We start from the raw sequence: 23,733 nt of genomic DNA, 5'->3' as shown, positions 1-23,733 counted from the left end.
GTTTATACAGATCCCGCTGTAGATATTTCCATGTTTATACAGATCGCGGTGTAGATATTTCCATGTTCATACAGATAGTGGTGTAGATATTTCCATGTTTTTACAGATATCGGTGTAGATATTTCCATGTTTACACACATTGCGGTGTAGATATTTCCATCTTTCTACAGATGGCATTGTAGATATTTCCATGTTTATACAGATGGCGGTGAAGATATTTCCATGTTTATATAGATGGTGGTGTTGATATTACCATGTTTATACAGAGAGCGGTGTAGATATTTCCATGTTTATGCAGATCGTGGTGAAGATCTTTCCATGTTTATACAGATCGCGGTGTAGTTATTTCCATGTTTATTCAGATTGCGGTGTAGATATTTCCATGTTTATACAGATGGCTGTGTAGATATTTCCATGTTTATACAAATGACTTTGTAGGTATTTCCATGTTTATACAGATGGCGGTGTAGATATTTCTATGTTTATAGAGATAGCTGTATAGATATTTCCATGTTTATACAGATAGCCGTCTAGATATTTCCATGTTTATACGGATCGCAGTGTAGATATTTCCATGTTTATACAGATAGCGGTGTAGATATTTCCATGTTTATACAGATGGCGGTGTAGATATTTCCATATTTATAGGTATAGCGGTGTAGTTATATCCATGTTCATAGAGATAGCAGTGAGGATATTTCCATGTTTTTACAGATAGCAGTGTAGATATTTGCATTTTTATAGAGATAGCTGTTTAGATATTTCATATTTATGACGATAGCGGTGTAGATATTTCCATGTTTTACAGATTGCGGTGTAGATATTTCCATGTTTATACAGATAGCGGTGTAGATATTTCTACGTTTATACAGATGGCGGTGTAGATATTTCCATCTTTCTACAAATGGCAGTGTAGATATTTCCATGTTTATAGAGATGGCGGTGTAGTTATTTCCAAGTTTATATAGATGGCAGTGTAGATATTTTCTTGTTTATGTAGATGGCGTTGTAGATACCTCCATGTTTAAAGAGATGGCGGTGTGTATATTTTCATGTTGATGGAGATAGCGGTGTAGATACTTCCATGTTTATAGTGATAGCGGTGTAGATATTTCCATGTATCTACAGATGACTGTGTAGTTATTTCCATGTTTATGCAGATAGCAGTGTAGATACTTCCATGTTCATAGAGATGGCGGTATAGTTATTTCTAAGTTTATAGAGATATCGGTTTAAATATTTCCATGTTTATAGAGATGGTGGTGTAAGTATTTTCATGTTTATAGAGATAGCGGTGTAGATATTTCCATGTTTATACAGATAGCGGTGATAGTATTTCCATGTTTATACAGATAGCGGTGTAGATATTTCCATGTTTATACAGCTCACGGTGTAGATATTTCCATCTTTATACAGATGGCAGTGTAGATATTTCCATGTTTATACAGATAGCGGTGTAGATATTTCCATGTCTATAGAGATAGCGGTGTAGTTATTTCCGTATTTATACAGATTGCGGTGTAGATATTTCCATCTTTATACAGATGGCAGTGTAGATATTTCCATGTTTACACAGATAGCTGTGTAGGTATTTCCATGTTTACACACATACCGTGGTAGATATTTTCATGTTTATACAGATAGCGGTGGAGATATTTCCATGTTTATAGAGACTGCGGTATAGATATTTCCATGTTTATATAGATAGCGGTGTAGATATTTCCATGTTTACAGAGATATCAGTGTAGATATTTCCATCTTTGCACAGATTGCTGTGCAGATATTTTCATTTTTACACAGATAGCTGTGTAGATATTTCCAAGTTTACACAGATAGCTGTGTAGATATTTCCATGTTTACACAGATAGCATTGTATATATTTCCATGTTTATACAGATAGCGGTGTAGATATTTCCATGTTTATACAGATAGCGGTGTAGATATTTCCATGTTAATACAGATAGCGGTGTAGATATTTCCATGTTTACAGAGATTGCGGTGTAGATATTTCCATGTTTATGCAGATGGCGGTGTATATATTTCCATGTTTAGAGAGATAGCGGTATAGGTATTTCCATATTTATACAGATGGCCGTGTAGGTATTTCCATGTTTATACAGATAGCGGTATAGATATTTCCATATTTATACAGATGGCGGTGTAGGTATTTCCATGTTTATACAGATATCGGTGTAGATTTTTCCATGTTTATACAGATAGCGGTGTAGATATTTCCATGCTTACACAGATAGCAGTGTAGATATTTCGATGTTTATAGAGATCGTGGTGTAGATATCTCCATGTTTATACAGATAGCGGTGTAGATATTTCCATGTTTATAAAGATGGCGGTGTAGATATTTCCATGTTTATTCAGATTGCGGTGTTGGTAATTCCATGTTTATAAAGATAGCGGTGTTGGTATTTCCGTGTTTATACAGATAGCGGTGTAGATATTTCCATGTTTATACAGATGGCAGTGTAGATATTTCCATGTTTTTACAGATGGCGTTGTAGGTATTTCCATGTTTATAGAGATAGTGGTGTAGACATTTCCATGTTTATAGAGTTAGCGATGTAGGTATTTCCATGTTTATAGAGGTAGCCGTGTAGATATTTCCATGTTTATACAGACGGCTGTTTAGGTATTTCCATGTGTATACAGATTGCAGTGTAGTTATTTCCATGTTTATGCACATGGCGGTGTAGATAGTTCCATGTTCATAGAGATGGCGATATAGATATTTCCATATTTATAGACATAGCGGTGTAGATATTTCCATGTTTATACAGATAGTGATGTAGATATGTCCATGTTTATTGAGGTAGCTGTGTAGATATTTCCATATATATAGATAGCTGTATAGATATTTCCATGTTAATACAAATAGTGTTGTAGATATTTCCATATTTATACAGATAGCGGTGTAGATATTTCCATGTTTATACAGATGGCTGTGTAGATATTTCCATGTGTGTACAGATGGCAGTGTCCATATTTCCATGTTTATACAGATGGCACTGTAGATATTTCCATGTTTATACAGGTGGCAGTGTAGATATTTCCATGTTAATACAGATAGCGCTGTAGATATTTCCAAGTTAATTCAGATTGCGGCATAAATATTTCCATCTTTCTACAGTTGGCATTGTAGATATTTCCTGTTTATACAGATGGCGGTGTAGATATTTCCATGTTTATACAGATGGCGGTGTAGATATTTCCATGTTTATAGAGATGGCGGTGTGGATATTTCCATGTTTATACAGATGGTGGCATAGATATTTCCATGTTTGCACAGATAGCGTTGGAGGTATTTCCATGTTTGCACAGATAGTGCTGTAGATATTTCCATGTTTATATAGATAGCGGTGTATATATTTCCATGTTTACACAGATAGCGGTGTAGATATTTCCATCTTTACACTGATAGCGGTGTATATATTTCCATCTTTATAAGATAGCGGAGTAGATATTTCCATGATTAGATAGACAACGGTGTAGATATTTCCATGTTTACACAGATAGCGTTGTAGATATTTTCATGTTAATACAGATAGCATTGTAGGTATTTCCATGTTTATAGAGATGGCTGTGTAGATATTTCCATGTGTATACAGATGGCAGTGCAGATATTTCCATGTTTATACAGATAGCGGTGTAGATATTTCCATGTTTATACAGCTCACAGTGTTGATATATCCATGTTTATACAGATGGCTGTGTAGATATTTCCATGTTAATAGAGATAGCGGTGTACATATTTCCATGTTTATACAAATAGCGTGGTAAATATTTCCATGTCTATAGAGACATCGGTGTAAATATTTCCATGTTTATACAGGTAGCGGTTTAAAAGTTTACACCTTTACAGGGATAGCAGTGTAGATATTTCCACGTTTCTACAGAAAGTGGTGTAGATATTTCCACGTTTACAAAGATAGCGGTGTAGATATTTCCACGTTTATAGAGATAGCGGTGTAGATAGTTCCACGTTTATACACATAGCGGTGTGGATATTTCCACGTTTACAGAGATAGCGGTGAAGATATTTGCATGTTTATACAGATAGCGGTGTAGATATTTCCACGTTTATACTGATATCTGTGTAGATATTTCCACGTTTATAGAGATAGCGGTGTAGCTATTTCCACGTTTACAGAGATAGCGGTGTAGATATTTCCATGTTTACAGAGACACCATTGTAGATATTTGCACGTTTACAGAGATAGCGTTGTAGATATTTCCATGTTTATAGAGACAGCGGTGTACATACTTCCACCTTTATAGAGATAGCCGTGTAGATATTTCCAAGTTTATGGGGAAAGCGGTGGAAATATTTACTTGTTCATAGAGACAGCGGTGTAGTTATTTCCATGTTTTTAGAGACAGCGTCATAGATATTTCCATATTTATAATGATAGCGGTGTAGATATCTCCATGTTTATAGAGACAGCAGTGTAGTTTTTTCAATGTTTATACAGATGGCTTTGTAGATATTTCCATGTTTATAGAGATAACCGTGCAGATATTTCCATGTTTATACAGATAGCGGTGTACATATTTCCATGTTTATACAGATCGTGGTGTAGATATTTCCATGTTTATACAGATACCGGTGTAGATATTTCCATGTTTATACAGACCGCAGTGTAGATATTTCCATGTTTACAGAGATAGCGGTGTAGATATTTCCATGTTTGTACAGATGACAGTGTTGATGTTTCCATCTATACAGAGATTGCCGTGTAGGTATTTCCATGTGTATACAGATGGTATTGTAGATATTTCCATGTTTATACAGATGGTGGTGTAGATATATCCATGTTTATACAGATGACTGTATAGGTATTTCCATGTTTTTACAGATGGCATTGTAGATATTTCCATGTTTATAGAGAAAGCAGTGTAGATATTTCCATGTTTATACAGATGGCGGTATAGATATTTCCATATTTATAGAGATAGCGGTGTAGATAATTCCATATTTATACAGATAACGGTGTAGATATTTCCATGTTTATACAGATAGCAGTGTAAACATTTCCATGTTTATACAGATCACGGTGAAGATATTTCCATGTTTATAGAGATAGCGGTGTAGATATTTCCATGTTTATACAGATAGTGGTTTAGAGATTTGCATGTTTATACAGACCGCGGTGTAGATATTTCCATGTTTATACAGATGGCGGTGTTCATATTTCCATTTATACACAGATGACCGTGTAGATATTTCCATGTTTATACAGATGGCGGCGCAGATATTTCCATGGATATGCAGATGGCGGTGTAGATATTTCCATGTTTATACAGATAGCGTTGTAGTTATTTCCATGTTTATATAGATAGCGGTGAAGATATTGCCATGTATATACACATGGCGGTTTAGATATTTCCATGTTTATACAGATGGTGGTGTACATATTTCCGTGTTTATACCGATATCTTTGTAAGTATTTCCATGTTTATACAGATGGCGGTGTAGATATTTCGATGTTTATAGAGATAGCAGTGGAGATATTTCCATGTTTACAGAGATAGCGGTGTAGATATTTCCACATTTATACTGATCGCGGTGTAGATATTTCCATGTTTATAGAGATGGCGGTGTAGATATTTCCATGTTCATAGTGATAGCGGTGTTGATTTTTCCATGTTTATAGAGATAGCGGTGTGGATATTTCCATGTTTATACAGATAGGGGTGTAGATATTTCCATGTTTATAGAGATGGCGGTGTAGATATTTCCATGTTTTACAGATCACGGTGTAGATATTTCCATGTTTATACAGATCATGGTGTAGATATTTCCATGTTTATACAGATCGCGGTGTTGATATTACCATGTTTATAGGGATAGAGGTGAAAATATTTCCACATATATACAGATAGCGGTGTAGTTATTAGCATGTTATACAGATAGCGGTGTAGATATTTCCATATAAAAACAGATGTCTGTGTATATATTTCCATGTTTAAACAGATGGCGGAGTAGATATTTCCTTGTTTATAAAAATAGCGGTGTAGATATTTCCATGTTTATACAGCTCACGGTGTAGATATTTCCATCTTTATACAGATGGCAGTGTAGTTATTTCCATGTTTATACAGATAGCGGTGTAGATATTTCCATGTCTATAGAGAGAGCGGTGTAGTTATTTCCATATTTATACAGATTGCGGTGTAGATATTTCCATCTTTATACAGATGGCAGTGTAGATATTTCCATCTTTATACAGATGGCAGTGAAGTTATTTCCATATTTATACTGATAGTGGTGTAGACATTTCCATGTTTATACAGATGGCTGTGTAGATACATCCATGTTTCTGAAGATGGCGGTGTAGGTACTTTCATGTTCATAGAGATGGAGTTGTAGATATTTCCATGTATATAGAGATAGTAGTGTAGATATTTTCATGTTTGTAGAGAAAGTGGTGTAGTTATTTCCATGTTTACACAGATAGCTGTGTAGATATTTCCATGTTTACACAGATAGCATTGTATATATTTCCATGTTTATACAGATAGCGGTGTAGATATTTCCATGTTTATACAGATAGCGGTGTAGATATTTCCATGTTAATACAGATAGCGGTGTAGATATTTCCATGTTTACAGAGATAGCGGTGTAGATATTTCCATGTTTATGCAGATGGCGGTGTATATATTTCCATGTTTAGAGAGATAGCGGTATAGGTATTTCCATATTTATACAGATGGCCGTGTAGGTATTTCCATGTTTATACAGATAGCGGTATAGATATTTCCATATTTATACAGATGGCGGTGTAGGTATTTCCATGTTTATACAGATATCGGTGTAGATTTTTCCATGTTTATACAGATAGCGGTGTAGATATTTCCATGCTTACACAGATAGCAGTGTAGATATTTCGATGTTTATAGAGATCGTGGTGTAGATATCTCCATGTTTATACAGATAGCGGTGTAGATATTTCCATGTTTATAAAGATGGCGGTGTAGATATTTCCATGTTTATTCAGATTGCGGTGTTGGTAATTCCATGTTTATAAAGATAGCGGTGTTGGTATTTCCGTGTTTATACAGATAGCGGTGTAGATATTTCCATGTTTATACAGATGGCAGTGTAGATACTTCCATGTTTTTACAGATGGCGTTGTAGGTATTTCCATGTTTATAGAGATAGTGGTGTAGACATTTCCATGTTTATAGAGTTAGCGATGTAGGTATTTCCATGTTTATAGAGGTAGCCGTGTAGATATTTCCATGTTTATACAGACGGCTGTTTAGGTATTTCCATGTGTATACAGATTGCAGTGTAGTTATTTCCATGTTTATGCACATGGCGGTGTAGATAGTTCCATGTTCATAGAGATGGCGATATAGATATTTCCATATTTATAGACATAGCGGTGTAGATATTTCCATGTTTATACAGATAGTGATGTAGATATGTCCATGTTTATTGAGGTAGCTGTGTAGATATTTCCATATATATAGATAGCTGTATAGATATTTCCATGTTAATACAAATAGTGTTGTAGATATTTCCATATTTATACAGAGAGCGGTGTAGATATTTCCATGTTTATACAGATGGCTGTGTAGATATTTCCATGTGTGTACAGATGGCAGTGTCCATATTTCCATGTTTATACAGATGGCACTGTAGATATTTCCAAGTTTATACAGATGGCAGTGTAGATATTTCCATGTTAATACAGATAGCGCTGTAGATATTTCCAAGTTAATTCAGATTGCGGCATAAATATTTCCATCTTTCTACAGTTGGCATTGTAGATATTTCCTGTTTATACAGATGGCGGTGTAGATATTTCCATGTTTATACAGATGGCGGTGTAGATATTTCCATGTTTATAGAGATGGCGGTGTGGATATTTCCATGTTTATACAGATGGTGGCGTAGATATTTCCATGTTTGCACAGATAGCGTTGGAGGTATTTCCATGTTTGCACAGATAGTGCTGTAGATATTTCCATGTTTATATAGATAGCGGTGTATATATTTCCATGTTTACACAGATAGCGGTGTAGATATTTCCATCTTTACACTGATAGCGGTGTATATATTTCCATCTTTATAAGATAGCGGAGTAGATATTTCCATGATTAGATAGACAACGGTGTAGATATTTCCATGTTTACACAGATAGCGTTGTAGATATTTTCATGTTAATACAGATAGCATTGTAGGTATTTCCATGTTTATAGAGATGGCTGTGTAGATATTTCCATGTGTATGCAGATGGCAGTGCAGATATTTCCATGTTTATACAGATAGCGGTGTAGATATTTCCATGTTTATACAGCTCACAGTGTTGATATATCCATGTTTATACAGATGGCTGTGTAGATATTTCCATGTTAATAGAGATAGCGGTGTACATATTTCCATGTTTATACAAATAGCGTGGTAAATATTTCCATGTCTATAGAGACATCGGTGTAAATATTTCCATGTTTATACAGGTAGCGGTTTAAAGTTTACACCTTTACAGGGATAGCAGTGTAGATATTTCCACGTTTCTACAGAAAGTGGTGTAGATATTTCCACGTTTACAAAGATAGCGGTGTAGATATTTCCACGTTTATAGAGATAGCGGTGTAGATATTTCCACGTTTATACACATAGCGGTGTAGATATTTCCACGTTTACAGAGATAGCGGTGAAGATATTTGCATGTTTATACAGATAGCGGTGTAGATATTTCCACGTTTATACTGATATCTGTGTAGATATTTCCACGTTTATAGAGATAGCGGTGTGGCTATTTCCACGTTTACAGAGATAGCGGTGTAGTTATTTCCATGTTTACAGAGACACCGTTGTAGATATTTGCACGTTTACAGAGATAGCGTTGTAGATATTTCCATGTTTATAGAGACAGCGGTGTACATACTTCCACCTTTATAGAGATAGCCGTGTAGATATTTCCAAGTTTATGGGGAAAGCGGTGGAAATATTTACTTGTTCATAGAGACAGCGGTGTAGTTATTTCCATGTTTTTAGAGACAGCGTCATAGATATTTCCATATTTATAATGATAGTGGTGTAGATATCTCCATGTTTATAGAGACAGCAGTGTAGTTTTTTCAATGTTTATACAGATGGCTTTGTAGATATTTCCATGTTTATAGAGATAACCGTGCAGATATTTCCATGTTTATACAGATAGCGGTGTACATATTTCCATGTTTATACAGATCGTGGTGTAGATATTTCCATGTTTATACAGATACCGGTGTAGATATTTCCATGTTTATACAGACCGCAGTGTAGATATTTCCATGTTTACAGAGATAGCGGTGTAGATATTTCCATGTTTGTACAGATGACAGTGTTGATGTTTCCATCTATACAGAGATTGCCGTGTAGGTATTTCCATGTGTATACAGATGGTATTGTAGATATTTCCATGTTTATACAGATGGTGGTGTAGATATATCCATGTTTATACAGATGACTGTATAGGTATTTCCATGTTTTTACAGATGGCATTGTAGATATTTCCATGTTTATAGAGAAAGCAGTGTAGATATTTCCATGTTTATACAGATGGCGGTATAGATATTTCCATATTTATAGAGATAGCGGTGTAGATATTTCCATATTTATACAGATAACGGTGTAGATATTTCCATGTTTATACAGATAGCAGTGTAAACATTTCCATGTTTATACAGATCACGGTGTAGATATTTCCATGTTTATAGAGATAGCGGTGTAGATATTTCCATGTTTATACAGATAGTGGTTTAGAGATTTGCATGTTTATACAGACCGCGGTGTAGATATTTCCATGTTTATACAGATGGCGGTGTTCATATTTCCATTTATACACAGATGACCGTGTAGATATTTCCATGTTTATACAGATGGCGGCGCAGATATTTCCATGGATATGCAGATGGCGGTGTAGATATTTCCATGTTTATACAGATAGCGTTGTAGTTATTTCCATGTTTATATAGATAGCGGTGAAGATATTGCCATGTATATACACATGGCGGTTTAGATATTTCCATGTTTATACAGATGGTGGTGTACATATTTCCGTGTTTATACCGATATCTTTGTAAGTATTTCCATGTTTATACAGATGGCGGTGTAGATATTTCGATGTTTATAGAGATAGCAGTGGAGATATTTCCATGTTTATAGAGATAGCGGTGTAGATATTTCCACATTTATACTGATCGTGGTGTAGATATTTCCATGTTTATAGAGATGGCGGTGTAGATATTTCCATGTTCATAGTGATAGCGGTGTTGATTTTTCCATGTTTATAGAGATAGCGGTGTGGATATTTCCATGTTTATACAGATAGGGGTGTAGATATTTCCATGTTTATAGAGATGGCGGTGTAGATATTTCCATGTTTTACAGATCACGGTGTAGATATTTCCATGTTTATACAGATCATGGTGTAGATATTTCCATGTTTATACAGATCGCGGTGTTGATATTACCATGTTTATAGGGATAGAGGTGAAAATATTTCCACATATATACAGATAGCGGTGTAGTTATTAGCATGTTATACAGATAGCGGTGTAGATATTTCCATATAAAAACAGATGTCTGTGTATATATTTCCATGTTTAAACAGATGGCGGAGTAGATATTTCCTTGTTTATAAAAATAGCGGTGTAGATATTTCCATGTTTTTACAGATGGCAGTGTAGATATTTCAATGTTTATAGAGATGGCGCTGTATTTATTTCCATGTTTATACAGATAACGTTGGAGATATTTCCATGTTTATACAGACAGCAGTGCAGATATTTCCATGTTTATACAGATGTCTATGCAGATATCTCCATATTTATACAGAGGGCTGTGTAGATATTTCTATATTTATTCAGATGGCAGGGTAGATATTTCCATGTTCCTACACATGACTGTGTAGGTATTTCCATGTTTATGCAGATGGCTTTGTAGTTATTTCCATGTCTATAGAGATAGCGGTGCAGATATTTCCATGTTTATACAGATAGCGGTGTATATATTTCCATGTTTATACAGATAGCGGTGTAGATATTTCCATGTTTATACAGACCGCAGTGTAGATATATCTATGTTTATAGAGATAGCAGTGTAGATATTTCCAAGTTTGTACAGATGGCGGTGTTGATGTTTCCATCTATAAACAGATTGCCGTGTAGGTATTTCCATGTTTATACAGATCGCGGTGTAGATATTTCCATGTTTATACAGATAGCGGTGAAGACATTTCCATGTCTATACAGATAACGGTGTAGAAATTTCCATGTTTATACAGATAGCGGTGTAAATATTTCCGTGTTTATACAGATCACGGTGTAGATATTTCCTTGTTTATACAAATAGCGGTGTAGATATTTCCATGTTTATACAGATGGCGGTGTAGATATTTCCATGTTTATAGAGATAGCTGTGTAGATATTTCCATGTTTATACAGATAGCAATGTAGATATTTCCATGTTTATTCAGATCACGGTGTAGATATTTCCAAGTTTATACAGATCGCGGTGTAGATATTTCCATGTTTATACAGATAGCGGTGAAGATATTTTCATGTTTTTATATATATCGGTGTAGATATTTCCATGTTTACACAGATTGCGTTGTAGATATTTCCATCTTTCTACTGATGGCATTGTAGATATTTCCATGTTTATACAGATGGCGGTGTAGATATTTACATGTTTATATAGATGGTGGTGTAGATATTACAATGTTTATACAGATAGCGGTGTAGATATTTCCATGTTTACAGAGATAGCGGTGTAGTTATTTCCATTTTTATAGACATAGCGGTGTAGATATTTCCATGTTTCTATAGATGGCGTTGTAGATATCTCCATGTTTATACCGATAGCGGTGTTGGTATTTCCACGTTTATACAGATAGCGATGTAGATATTTCTATGTTTATACAGATAGCGGTACAGATATTTCCATGTTTGTAGAGATGGCGGTGTTGATATTTCCATCTATACACAGATGAACGTGTAGATATTTCCATGTTTATACAGATGGCGGCGCAGATATTTCCATGAATATGTAGATGGCGGTGTAGATATTTCCATGTTTACACAGATAGCGGTGTAGTTATTTCCATGCTTATATAGATAGCGGTGAAGATATTTCCATGTATAAACACATGGCTGTGTAGATATTTCCATGTTTATATAGATGGCGGTGTAGATATTTCCATGTTTATACCTATAGCGGTGTTGGTATTTCCACGTTTATACAGATAGCGATGTAGATATTTCCATGTTTATACAGCTCACGGTACAGATATTAATATCTTTCTACAGATGGCATTGTAGATATTTCCTTATTCACACAGATGGCGGTGTAGATTTTTCCATGTCTATACAGATGGCGGAGTAGTTAGTTCCATGTTTATGGAGATGGCAGTGTAGATATTTTCATGTTTATAGAGATGGTGGTGTGGATATTTCCATGTTTATAGAGATAGCAGTGTAGATATTTACATGTTTATACAGATGGCTGTGTAGATATTTCCATGTTTATAGAGATAGCGGTGTAGATATTTCCATGTTTATACAGATAGCGGTTTAGATATTTCCATGTTTATACAGACCGCGGTGTAGATATTTCCATGTTTATAGAGTTTGCGGTGTAGATATTTCCATGTTTGTACAGATGGCGGTGTTTATATTTCCATCTATACACAGATGGCCGTGTAGATATTTCCATGTTTATACAGATGGCGGCGTAGATATTTCCAAGGACATGCAGATGGCGCTGTAGATATTTCCATGTTTATACAGATAACGGTGGAGATATTTCCATGTTTATACAGAGAGCAGTGGAGATATTTCCATGTTTATACACATAGCGGTGTACATATTTCCATGTTTATAGAGACAGGGGTGTAGGTATTTCCATGTTTATACAGATAGCGGTGCAGATATTTCCATGTTTATACAGATGCCTGTGCGGATATTTCCATTTTTATACAGAGGGCTGTGTAGATATTTCTATGTTTATACAGATGGCAGTGTAGATATTTCCATGTTCCTACACATGACTGTGTAGGTATTTCCATGTTTATACAGATGGCTTTGTAGATATTTCCATGTCTATAGAGATAGCGGTGCCGATATTTCCATGTTTATACAGATAGCGGTGTATATATTTCCATGTTTATACAGACCGTGGTGTAGATATTTCCATGTTTATACAGATACCGGTTTAGATATTTCCATGTTTATTCAGACCGCAGTGTAGATATTTCCATGTTTATAGAGATAGCAGTGTAGATATTTCCAAGTTTGTACAGATCGCGGTGTTGATGTTTCCATCTATACACAGATTGCCGTGTAGGTATTTCCATGTGTATACAGATGGCATTGTACATATTTCCATGTTCATGCAGATGGTGGTGTAGATATTTCCATGTTTACAGAGATGACTGTATAGGTATTTCCATGTTTATACAGATGGCGGTGTAGATAATTCCATGTTTATAGAGATAGCGCTGTAGATATTTCCATATTTATACAGATAACGGTGTAGAAATTTCCATGTTTATACAGATAGCGGTGTAAATATTTCCATGTTTATACAGATCACGGTGTAGATATTTCCATGTTTATAGAGATAGCGGTGTAGATATTTCCATGTTTATACAGATAGCGGTTTAGATATTTCCATGTTTATACAGACCGCTGTGTAGATATTTCCATGTTTATACAGATAGCAATACAGATATTTCCATGTTTGTACAGATGGCGGTGTTGATATTTCCATCTATACACAGATGACCGTGTAGATATTTCCATGTTTATACAGATGGCGGCGCAGATATTTCCATGAATATGAAGATGGCGGTGTAGATATTTCCATGTTTACACAGATAGCGGTGTAGTTATATCCAAGTTTATACAGATAGCGGTGTAGATATTTCCATGTATATACACATGGCTGTGTAGATATTTCCGTGTTTATACAGATGGCGGTGTAGATATTTCCATGTTTATACCGATAACTTTGTAAGTATTTCCATGTTTATACAGATGGCGGTGTAGATATTTCGATGTTTATAGAGATAGCAGTGGAGATATTTCCATGTTTATACAGATAGCGGTGTAGATATTTCCACGTCTATACTGATCGCGGTGTAGATATTTCCATGTTTAAAGAGATGGCAGTGTAGATATTTCCATGTTCATAGAGATAGCGGTGTTGATTTTTCCATGTTTATAGAGATAGCTGTGTGGATATTTCCAGGTTTACAGATAGGGGTGTGGATATTTCCATGTTTATAGAGATGGCGGTGTAGATATTTCCATGTTTATACAGATCACGGTGTAGATATTTCCAAGTTTATTCAGATGACTGTGTAGATATTTCCATGTTTTCACAGATGGCAGTGTAGATATTTCAATGTTTATAGAGATGGCGCTGTAGATATTTCCTTGTTTATACAGATAACGGTGGAGATATTTCCATGTTTATACAGACAGCAGTGGAGATATTTCCATGTTTATACACATAGCCGTGTACATATTTCCATGTTTATAGAGACAGCGGTGTCGGTATTTCCATGTTTATACAGACAGCGGTGCAGATATTTCCATGTTTATACAGATGCCAATGCAGATATCTCCATATTTATACAGAGGGCTGTGTAGATATTTCTATGTATATACAGATGGCAGTGTAGATATTTCCATGTTCCTACACATGACTGTGTAGGAATTTCCAAGTTTATACAGATGTCTTTGTAGATATTTCCATGTCTATAGAGATAGCGGTGCAGATATTTCCATGTTTATTCAGATAGCGGTGTATATATTTCCATGTTTATACAGATCGTGGTGTAGATATTTCCATGTTTATACACATACCGGTGTAGATATTTCCATGTTTATACAGACCGCAGTGTAGATATTTCCATGTTTATAGAGATAGCAGTGTAGATATTTCCAAGTTGGTACAGATGGCGGTGTTGATGTTTCCATCTATACACAAATTGCCCTGTAGGTATTTCCAAGTGTATACATATGGCATTGGAGATATTTCCATGTTTATACAGATGGTGGTGTAGATATTTCCATGTTTACACAGATGACTGTATAGGTATTTCCATGTTTATGCAGATGGCGGTGTAGATATTTCCATGTTTATAGAGATAGCGGTGTAGATATTGCCATATTTATACAGATAACGGTGTAGAAATTTCCATGTTCATACAGATAGCGGTGTAAATATTTCCATATTTATACAGATCACGGTGCAGATATTTCCTTGTTTATACAAATATCGGTGTAGTTATTTCCATGTTTATACAGATAGCGGTGTAGATATTTCCATGTATATACAGATGGCTGTGTAGATATTTCAATGTTTATACAGATGGCTTTGTAGATATTTCCATGTTTATACAGATGACTTTGTAGGTATTTCCATGTTTATACAGATGGCGGTGTAGTTATTTCCATGTTTATAGAGATAGATGTGTAGATATTTCCATGTTTATGCAGATAGCGGTGTAGATATTTCCATGTTTACACAGATCGTGGTGTAGATATTTCAATGTTTATACAGATTGCGGTGTAGATATTTCCATGTCTATACAGATAGCGGTGTAGATATTTCCATGTTTTTACAGATATCGGTGTACATATTTCCATGTTTACACAGATTGCAGTGTAGATATTTCCATCTTTCTACAGATGGCATTGTAGATATTTCCATGTTTATACAGTTGGCGGTGTAGATATTTCCATGTTTGTATAGATGGTGGTGTAGATATTACCATGTTTATACAGATAGTGGTGTAGATATTTCCTTGTTTATACAGATCGCGGTGAAGATATTTCCATGTTTATACAGATCGCGGTGTAGATATTTCCATGTTTATACAGATAGCGGTGTAGATATTTCCATGTTTATAGAGATAGCGGTGTAGGTATTTCCATGTTTATAGACATAGCGGTGTAGATATTTCCATGTTTATATAGATGGCGTTGTAGATATTTCCATGTTTATACCGATAGCGGTGTTGGTATTTCCACGTTTATACTGCAAGCGATGTAGATATTTCCATGTTTATAAAGCTCGCGGTGCAGATATTTATATCTTTATACAGATGGCATTGTAGATATTTCCTTATTCACACTGATGGCGGTGTAGATGTTTCCATGTTTATACAGATGGCGGAGTAGTTAGTTCCATGTTTATGGAGATGGCAGTGTAGATATTTTCATGTTTATAGAGATGGCGGTGTAGATATTTCCATGTTTATAGAGATAGCAGTGTAGATATTTACATGTTTATACAGATGGCTGTGGAGATATTTCCATGTGTATACAGATGGCATTGTAGATATTTCCATGTTTATACAGACGACTATATAGATATTTCCATGTTTTTACAGATGGCAGTGCTGATATTTCCATGTTTATAGAGATAGCGGTGTAGATATTTCCATGTTTGTGCAGATGGCGGTGTTGATATTTCCATCTATACACAGATGGCCGTGTAGATATTTCCATGTTTATACACATGGCGGCGTAGCTATTTCCATGGACATGCAGATGGCGGTGTAGATATTTCCATGTTTATACAGATAGCGTTGTAGATATTTCCATGTTTTCACAGATGGTGGTGTAGATATTTCCGTGTTTATACACATGGCGGAGTAGATACATCCATCTTTATGGAGATGGCAGTGTAGATATTTTCATATTTACAGAGATGGCGGTGTAGATATTTCCATATTTATAGAGATAGCGGTGTAGATATTTCCATCTTTCTACAGATGGCAGTGTAGATATTTCCATGTTTATACAGATGGAGGTGAAGATATTTCCATATTTATACAGATGTCTGTGTAGATATTTCCATGTGTATACAGATGGTATTGTAGGTATTTCCATGTTTAGACAGATGGTGGTGTAGATATTTCCAAGTTTATTCAGAGGACTGTGTAGATATTTCCATGTTTTCACAGATGGCAGTGTAGATATTTCAATGTTTATAGAGATGGCGCTGCAGATATTTCCTTGTTTATCCAGATAACGGTGGAGATATTTCCATGTTTATACAGACAGCAGTGGAGATATTTCCATGTTTATACACATAGCCGTGTACATATTTCCATGTTTATAGAGACAGCGGTGTCGGTATTTCCATGTTTATACAGACAGCGGTGCAGATATTCCAATGTTTATACAGATGCCAATGCAGATATCTCCATATTTATACAGAGGGCTGTGTAGATATTTCTATGTATATACAGATGGCAGTGTAGATATTTCCATGTTCCTACACATGACTGTGTAGGTATTTCCAAGTTTATACAGATGGCTTTGTAGATATTTCCATGTCTATAGAGATAGCGGTGCAGATATTTCCGTGTTTATACAGATAGCGGTGTATATATTTCCATGTTTATACAGATCGTGGTGTAGATATTTCCATGTTTATACAGATACCGGTGTAGACATTTCCATGTTTATACAGACCGCACTGTAGATATTTCCATGTTTATAGAGATAGCAGTGTAGATATTTCCAAGTTGGTACAGATGGCGGTGTTGATGTTTCCATCTATACACAAATTGCCGTGTAGGTATTTCCATGTGTATACAGATGGCATTGGAGATATTTCCACGTTTATACAGATGGTTGTGTAGATATTTCCATGTTTACACAGATGACTGTATAGGTATTTCCATGTTTATACAGATGGCGGTGTAGATATTTCCATGTTTATAGAGATAGCAGTGTAGATATTGCCATATTTATACAGACAACGGTGTAGAAATTTCCATGTTCATACAGATAGCGGTGTAAATATTTCCATATTTATACAGATCACAGTGGAGATATTTCCTTGTTTATACAAATAGCGGTGTAGTTATTTCCATGTTTATACAGATAGCGGTGTAGATATTTCCATGTATATACAGATGGCTGTGTAGATATTTCAATGTTTATACAGATGGCTTTGTAGATATTTCCATGTTTATACAGATGACTTTGTAGGTATTTCCATGTTTATACAGATGGCGGTGTAGTTATTTCCATGTTTATAGAGATAGCTGTGTAGATATTTCCATGTTTATGCAGATATCGCTGTAGATATTTCCATGTTTACACAGATCGCGGTGTAGATATTTCAATGTTTATACAGATCGCGGTGTAGATATTTCCATGTCTATACAGATAGCGGTGTAGATATTTCCATGTTTTTACAGATACCGGTGTAGATATTTCCATGTTTACACAGATTGCGGTGTAGATATTTCCATCTTTCTACAGATGGCATTGTAGATATTTCCATGTTTATGCAGTTGGCGGTGTAGATATTTCCATGTTTGTATAGATGGTGGTGTAGATATTACCATGTTTATACAGATAGTGGTGTAGATATTTCCATGTTTATACAGATCGCGGTGAAGATATTTCCATGTTTATACAGATCGCGGTGTAGATATTTCCATGTTTATACAGATAGCGGTGTAGATATTTCCATGTTTATAGAGATAGCGGAGTAGGTATTTCCATGTTTATAGACATAGCGGTGTAGATATTTCCATGTTTATATAGATGGCGTTGTAGATATTTCCATGTTTATACCGATAGCGGTGTTGGTATTTCCACGTTTCTACAGCAAGCGATGTAGATATTTCCATGTTTATACAGCTCGCGGTGCAGATATTTATATCTTTATACAGATGGCATTGTAGATATTTCCTTATTCACACTGATGGCGGTGTAGATGTTTCCATGTTTATACAGATGGCGGAGTAGTTAGTTCCATGTTTATGGAGATGGCAGTGTAGATATTTTCATGTTTATAGAGATGGCGGTGTAGATATTTCCGTGTTTATACACATGGCGGAGTAGGTACATCCATCTTTATGGAGATGGCAGTGTAGATATTTTCATATTTACAGAGATGGCGGTGTAGATATTTCCATATTTATAGAGATAGCGGTGTAGATATTTCCATCTTTCTACAGATGGCAGTGTAGATATTTCCATGTTTATACAGATGGAGGTGAAGATATTTCCATATTTATACAGATGTCTGTGTAGATATTTCCATGTGTATACAGATGGTATTGTAGGTATTTCCATGTTTAGACAGATGGTGGTGTAGATATTTCCAAGTTTATTCAGAGGACTGTGTAGATATTTCCATGTTTTCACAGATGGCAGTGTAGATATTTCAATGTTTATAGAGATGGCGCTGTAGATATTTCCTTGTTTATCCAGATAACGGTGGAGATATTTCCATGTTTATACAGACAGCAGTGGAGATATTTCCATGTTTATACACATAGCCGTGTACATATTTCCATGTTTATAGAGACAGCGGTGTCGGTATTTCCATGTTTATACAGACAGCGGTGCAGATATTCCAATGTTTATACAGATGCCAATGCAGATATCTCCATATTTATACAGAGGGCTGTGTAGATATTTCTATGTATATACAGATGGCAGTGTAGATATTTCCATGTTCCTACACATGACTGTGTAGGTATTTCCAAGTTTATACAGATGGCTTTGTAGATATTTCCATGTCTATAGAGATAGCGGTGCAGATATTTCCGTGTTTATACAGATAGCGGTGTATATATTTCCATGTTTATACAGATCGTGGTGTAGATATTTCCATGTTTATACAGATACCGGTGTAGACATTTCCATGTTTATACAGACCGCAGTGTAGATATTTCCATGTTTATAGAGATAGCAGTGTAGATATTTCCAAGTTGGTACAGATGGCGGTGTTGATGTTTCCATCTATACACAAATTGCCGTGTAGGTATTTCCATGTGTATACAGATGGCATTGGAGATATTTCCACGTTTATACAGATGGTTGTGTAGATATTTCCATGTTTACACAGATGACTGTATAGGTATTTCCATGTTTATACAGATGGCGGTGTAGATATTTCCATGTTTATAGAGATAGCAGTGTAGATATTGCCATATTTATACAGACAACGGTGTAGAAATTTCCATGTTCATACAGATAGCGGTGTAAATATTTCCATATTTATACAGATCACAGTGTAGATATTTCCTTGTTTATACAAATAGCGGTGTAGTTATTTCCATGTTTATACAGATAGCGGTGTAGATATTTCCATGTATATACAGATGGCTGTGTAGATATTTCAATGTTTATACAGATGGCTTTGTAGATATTTCCATGTTTATACAGATGACTTTGTAGGTATTTCCATGTTTATACAGATGGCGGTGTAGTTATTTCCATGTTTATAGAGATAGCTGTGTAGATATTTCCATGTTTATGCAGATATCGCTGTAGATATTTCCATGTTTACACAGATCGCGGTGTAGATATTTCAATGTTTATACAGATCGCGGTGTAGATATTTCCATGTCTATACAGATAGCGGTGTAGATATTTCCATGTTTTTACAGATACCGGTGTAGATATTTCCATGTTTACACAGATTGCGGTGTAGATATTTCCATCTTTCTACAGATGGCATTGTAGATATTTCCATGTTTATACAGTTGGCGGTGTAGATATTTCCATGTTTGTATAGATGGTGGTGTAGATATTACCATGTTTATACAGATAGTGGTGTAGATATTTCCATGTTTATACAGATCGCGGTGAAGATATTTCCATGTTTATACAGATCGCGGTGTAGATATTTCCATGTTTATACAGATAGCGGTGTAGATATTTCCATGTTTATAGAGATAGCGGAGTAGGTATTTCCATGTTTATAGACATAGCGGTGTAGATATTTCCATGTTTATATAGATGGCGTTGTAGATATTTCCATGTTTATACCGATAGCGGTGTTGGTATTTCCACGTTTCTACAGCAAGCGATGTAGATATTTCCATGTTTATACAGCTCGCGGTGCAGATATTTATATCTTTATACAGATGGCATTGTAGATATTTCCTTATTCACACTGATGGCGGTGTAGATGTTTCCATGTTTATACAGATGGCGGAGTAGTTAGTTCCATGTTTATGGAGATGGCAGTGTAGATATTTTCATGTTTATAGAGATGGCGGTGTAGATATTTCCGTGTTTATACACATGGCGGAGTAGGTACATCCATCTTTATGGAGATGGCAGTGTAGATATTTTCATATTTACAGAGATGGCGGTGTAGATATTTCCATATTTATAGAGATAGCGGTGTAGATATTTCCATCTTTCTACAGATGGCAGTGTAGATATTTCCATGTTTATACAGATGGAGGTGAAGATATTTCCATATTTATACAGATGTCTGTGTAGATATTTCCATGTGTATACAGATGGTATTGTAGGTATTTCCATGTTTAGACAGATGGTGGTGTAGATATTTCCAAGTTTATTCAGAGGACTGTGTAGATATTTCCATGTTTTCACAGATGGCAGTGTAGATATTTCAATGTTTATAGAGATGGCGCTGTAGATATTTCCTTGTTTATCCAGATAACGGTGGAGATATTTCCATGTTTATACAGACAGCAGTGGAGATATTTCCATGTTTATACACATAGCCGTGTACATATTTCCATGTTTATAGAGACAGCGGTGTCGGTATTTCCATGTTTATACAGACAGCGGTGCAGATATTCCAATGTTTATACAGATGCCAATGCAGATATCTCCATATTTATACAGAGGGCTGTGTAGATATTTCTATGTATATACAGATGGCAGTGTAGATATTTCCATGTTCCTACACATGACTGTGTAGGTATTTCCAAGTTTATACAGATGGCTTTGTAGATATTTCCATGTCTATAGAGATAGCGGTGCAGATATTTCCGTGTTTATACAGATAGCGGTGTATATATTTCCATGTTTATACAGATCGTGGTGTAGATATTTCCATGTTTATACAGATACCGGTGTAGACATTTCCATGTTTATACAGACCGCAGTGTAGATATTTCCATGTTTATAGAGATAGCAGTGTAGATATTTCCAAGTTGGTACAGATGGCGGTGTTGATGTTTCCATCTATACACAAATTGCCGTGTAGGTATTTCCATGTGTATACAGATGGCATTGGAGATATTTCCACGTTTATACAGATGGTTGTGTAGATATTTCCATGTTTACACAGATGACTGTATAGGTATTTCCATGTTTATACAGATGGCGGTGTAGATATTTCCATGTTTATAGAGATAGCAGTGTAGATATTGCCATATTTATACAGACAACGGTGTAGAAATTTCCATGTTCATACAGATAGCGGTGTAAATATTTCCATATTTATACAGATCACAGTGTAGATATTTCCTTGTTTATACAAATAGCTGTGTAGTTATTTCCATGTTTATACAGATAGCGGTGTAGATATTTCCATGTATATACAGATGGCTGTGTAGATATTTCAATGTTTATACAGATGGCTTTGTAGATATTTCCATGTTTATACAGATGACTTTGTAGGTATTTCCATGTTTATACAGATGGCGGTGTAGTTATATCCATGTTTATACAGATAGCTGTGTAGATATTTCCATGTTTATGCAGATATCGCTGTAGATATTTCCATGTTTACACAGATCGCGGTGTAGATATTTCAATGTTTATACAGATCGCGGTGTAGATATTTCCATGTCTATACAGATAGCGGTGTAGATATTTCCATGTTTTTACAGATATCGGTGTAGATATTTCCATGTTTACACAGATTGCGGTGTAGTTATTTCCATCTTTCTACAGATGGCATTGTAGATATTTCCATGTTTATACAGTTGGCGGTGTAGATATTTCCATGTTTGTATAGATGGTGGTGTAGATATTACCATGTTTATACAGATAGTGGTGTAGATATTTCCATGTTTATACAGATCGCGGTGAAGATATTTCCATGTTTATACAGATCGCGGTGTAGATATTTCCATGTTTATACAGATAGCGGTGTAGATATTTCCATGTTTATAGAGATAGCGGTGTAGGTATTTCCATGTTTATAGACATAGCGGTGTAGATATTTCCATGTTTATATAGATGGCGTTGTAGATATTTCCATGTTTATACCGATAGCGGTGTTGGTATTTCCACGTTTCTACAGCAAGCGATGTAGATATTTCCATGTTTATACAGCTCGCGGTGCAGATATTTATATCTTTATACAGATGGCATTGTAGATATTTCCTTATTCACACTGATGGCGGTGTAGATGTTTCCATGTTTATACAGATGGCGGAGTAGTTAGTTCCATGTTTATGGAGATGGCAGTGTAGATATTTTCATGTTTATAGAGATGGCGGTGTAGATATTTCCGTGTTTATACACATGGCGGAGTAGGTACATCCATCTTTATGGAGATGGCAGTGTAGATATTTTCATATTTACAGAGATGGCGGTGTAGATATTTCCATATTTATAGAGATAGCCGTGTAGATATTTCCATCTTTCTACAGATGGCAGTGTAGATATTTCCATGTTTATACAGATGGAGGTGAAGATATTTCCATATTTATACAGATGTCTGTGTAGATATTTCCATGTGTATACAGATGGTATTGTAGGTATTTCCATGTTTAGACAGATGGTGGTGTAGATATTTCCAAGTTTATTCAGAGGACTGTGTAGATATTTCCATGTTTTCACAGATGGCAGTGTAGATATTTCAATGTTTATAGAGATGGCGCTGTAGATATTTCCTTGTTTATCCAGATAACGGTGGAGATATTTCCATGTTTATACAGACAGCAGTGGAGATATTTCCATGTTTAT

The sequence above is a fragment of the Pan paniscus genome, chromosome 7 (genome assembly GCF_029289425.2).
Source record: "Pan paniscus chromosome 7, NHGRI_mPanPan1-v2.0_pri, whole genome shotgun sequence".
In the NCBI taxonomy this organism is placed as follows: Eukaryota; Metazoa; Chordata; class Mammalia; order Primates; family Hominidae; genus Pan; species Pan paniscus.
The sequence above is the reverse complement of the archived record's forward strand: the minus strand, read 5'-3'. Positions refer to the sequence as shown.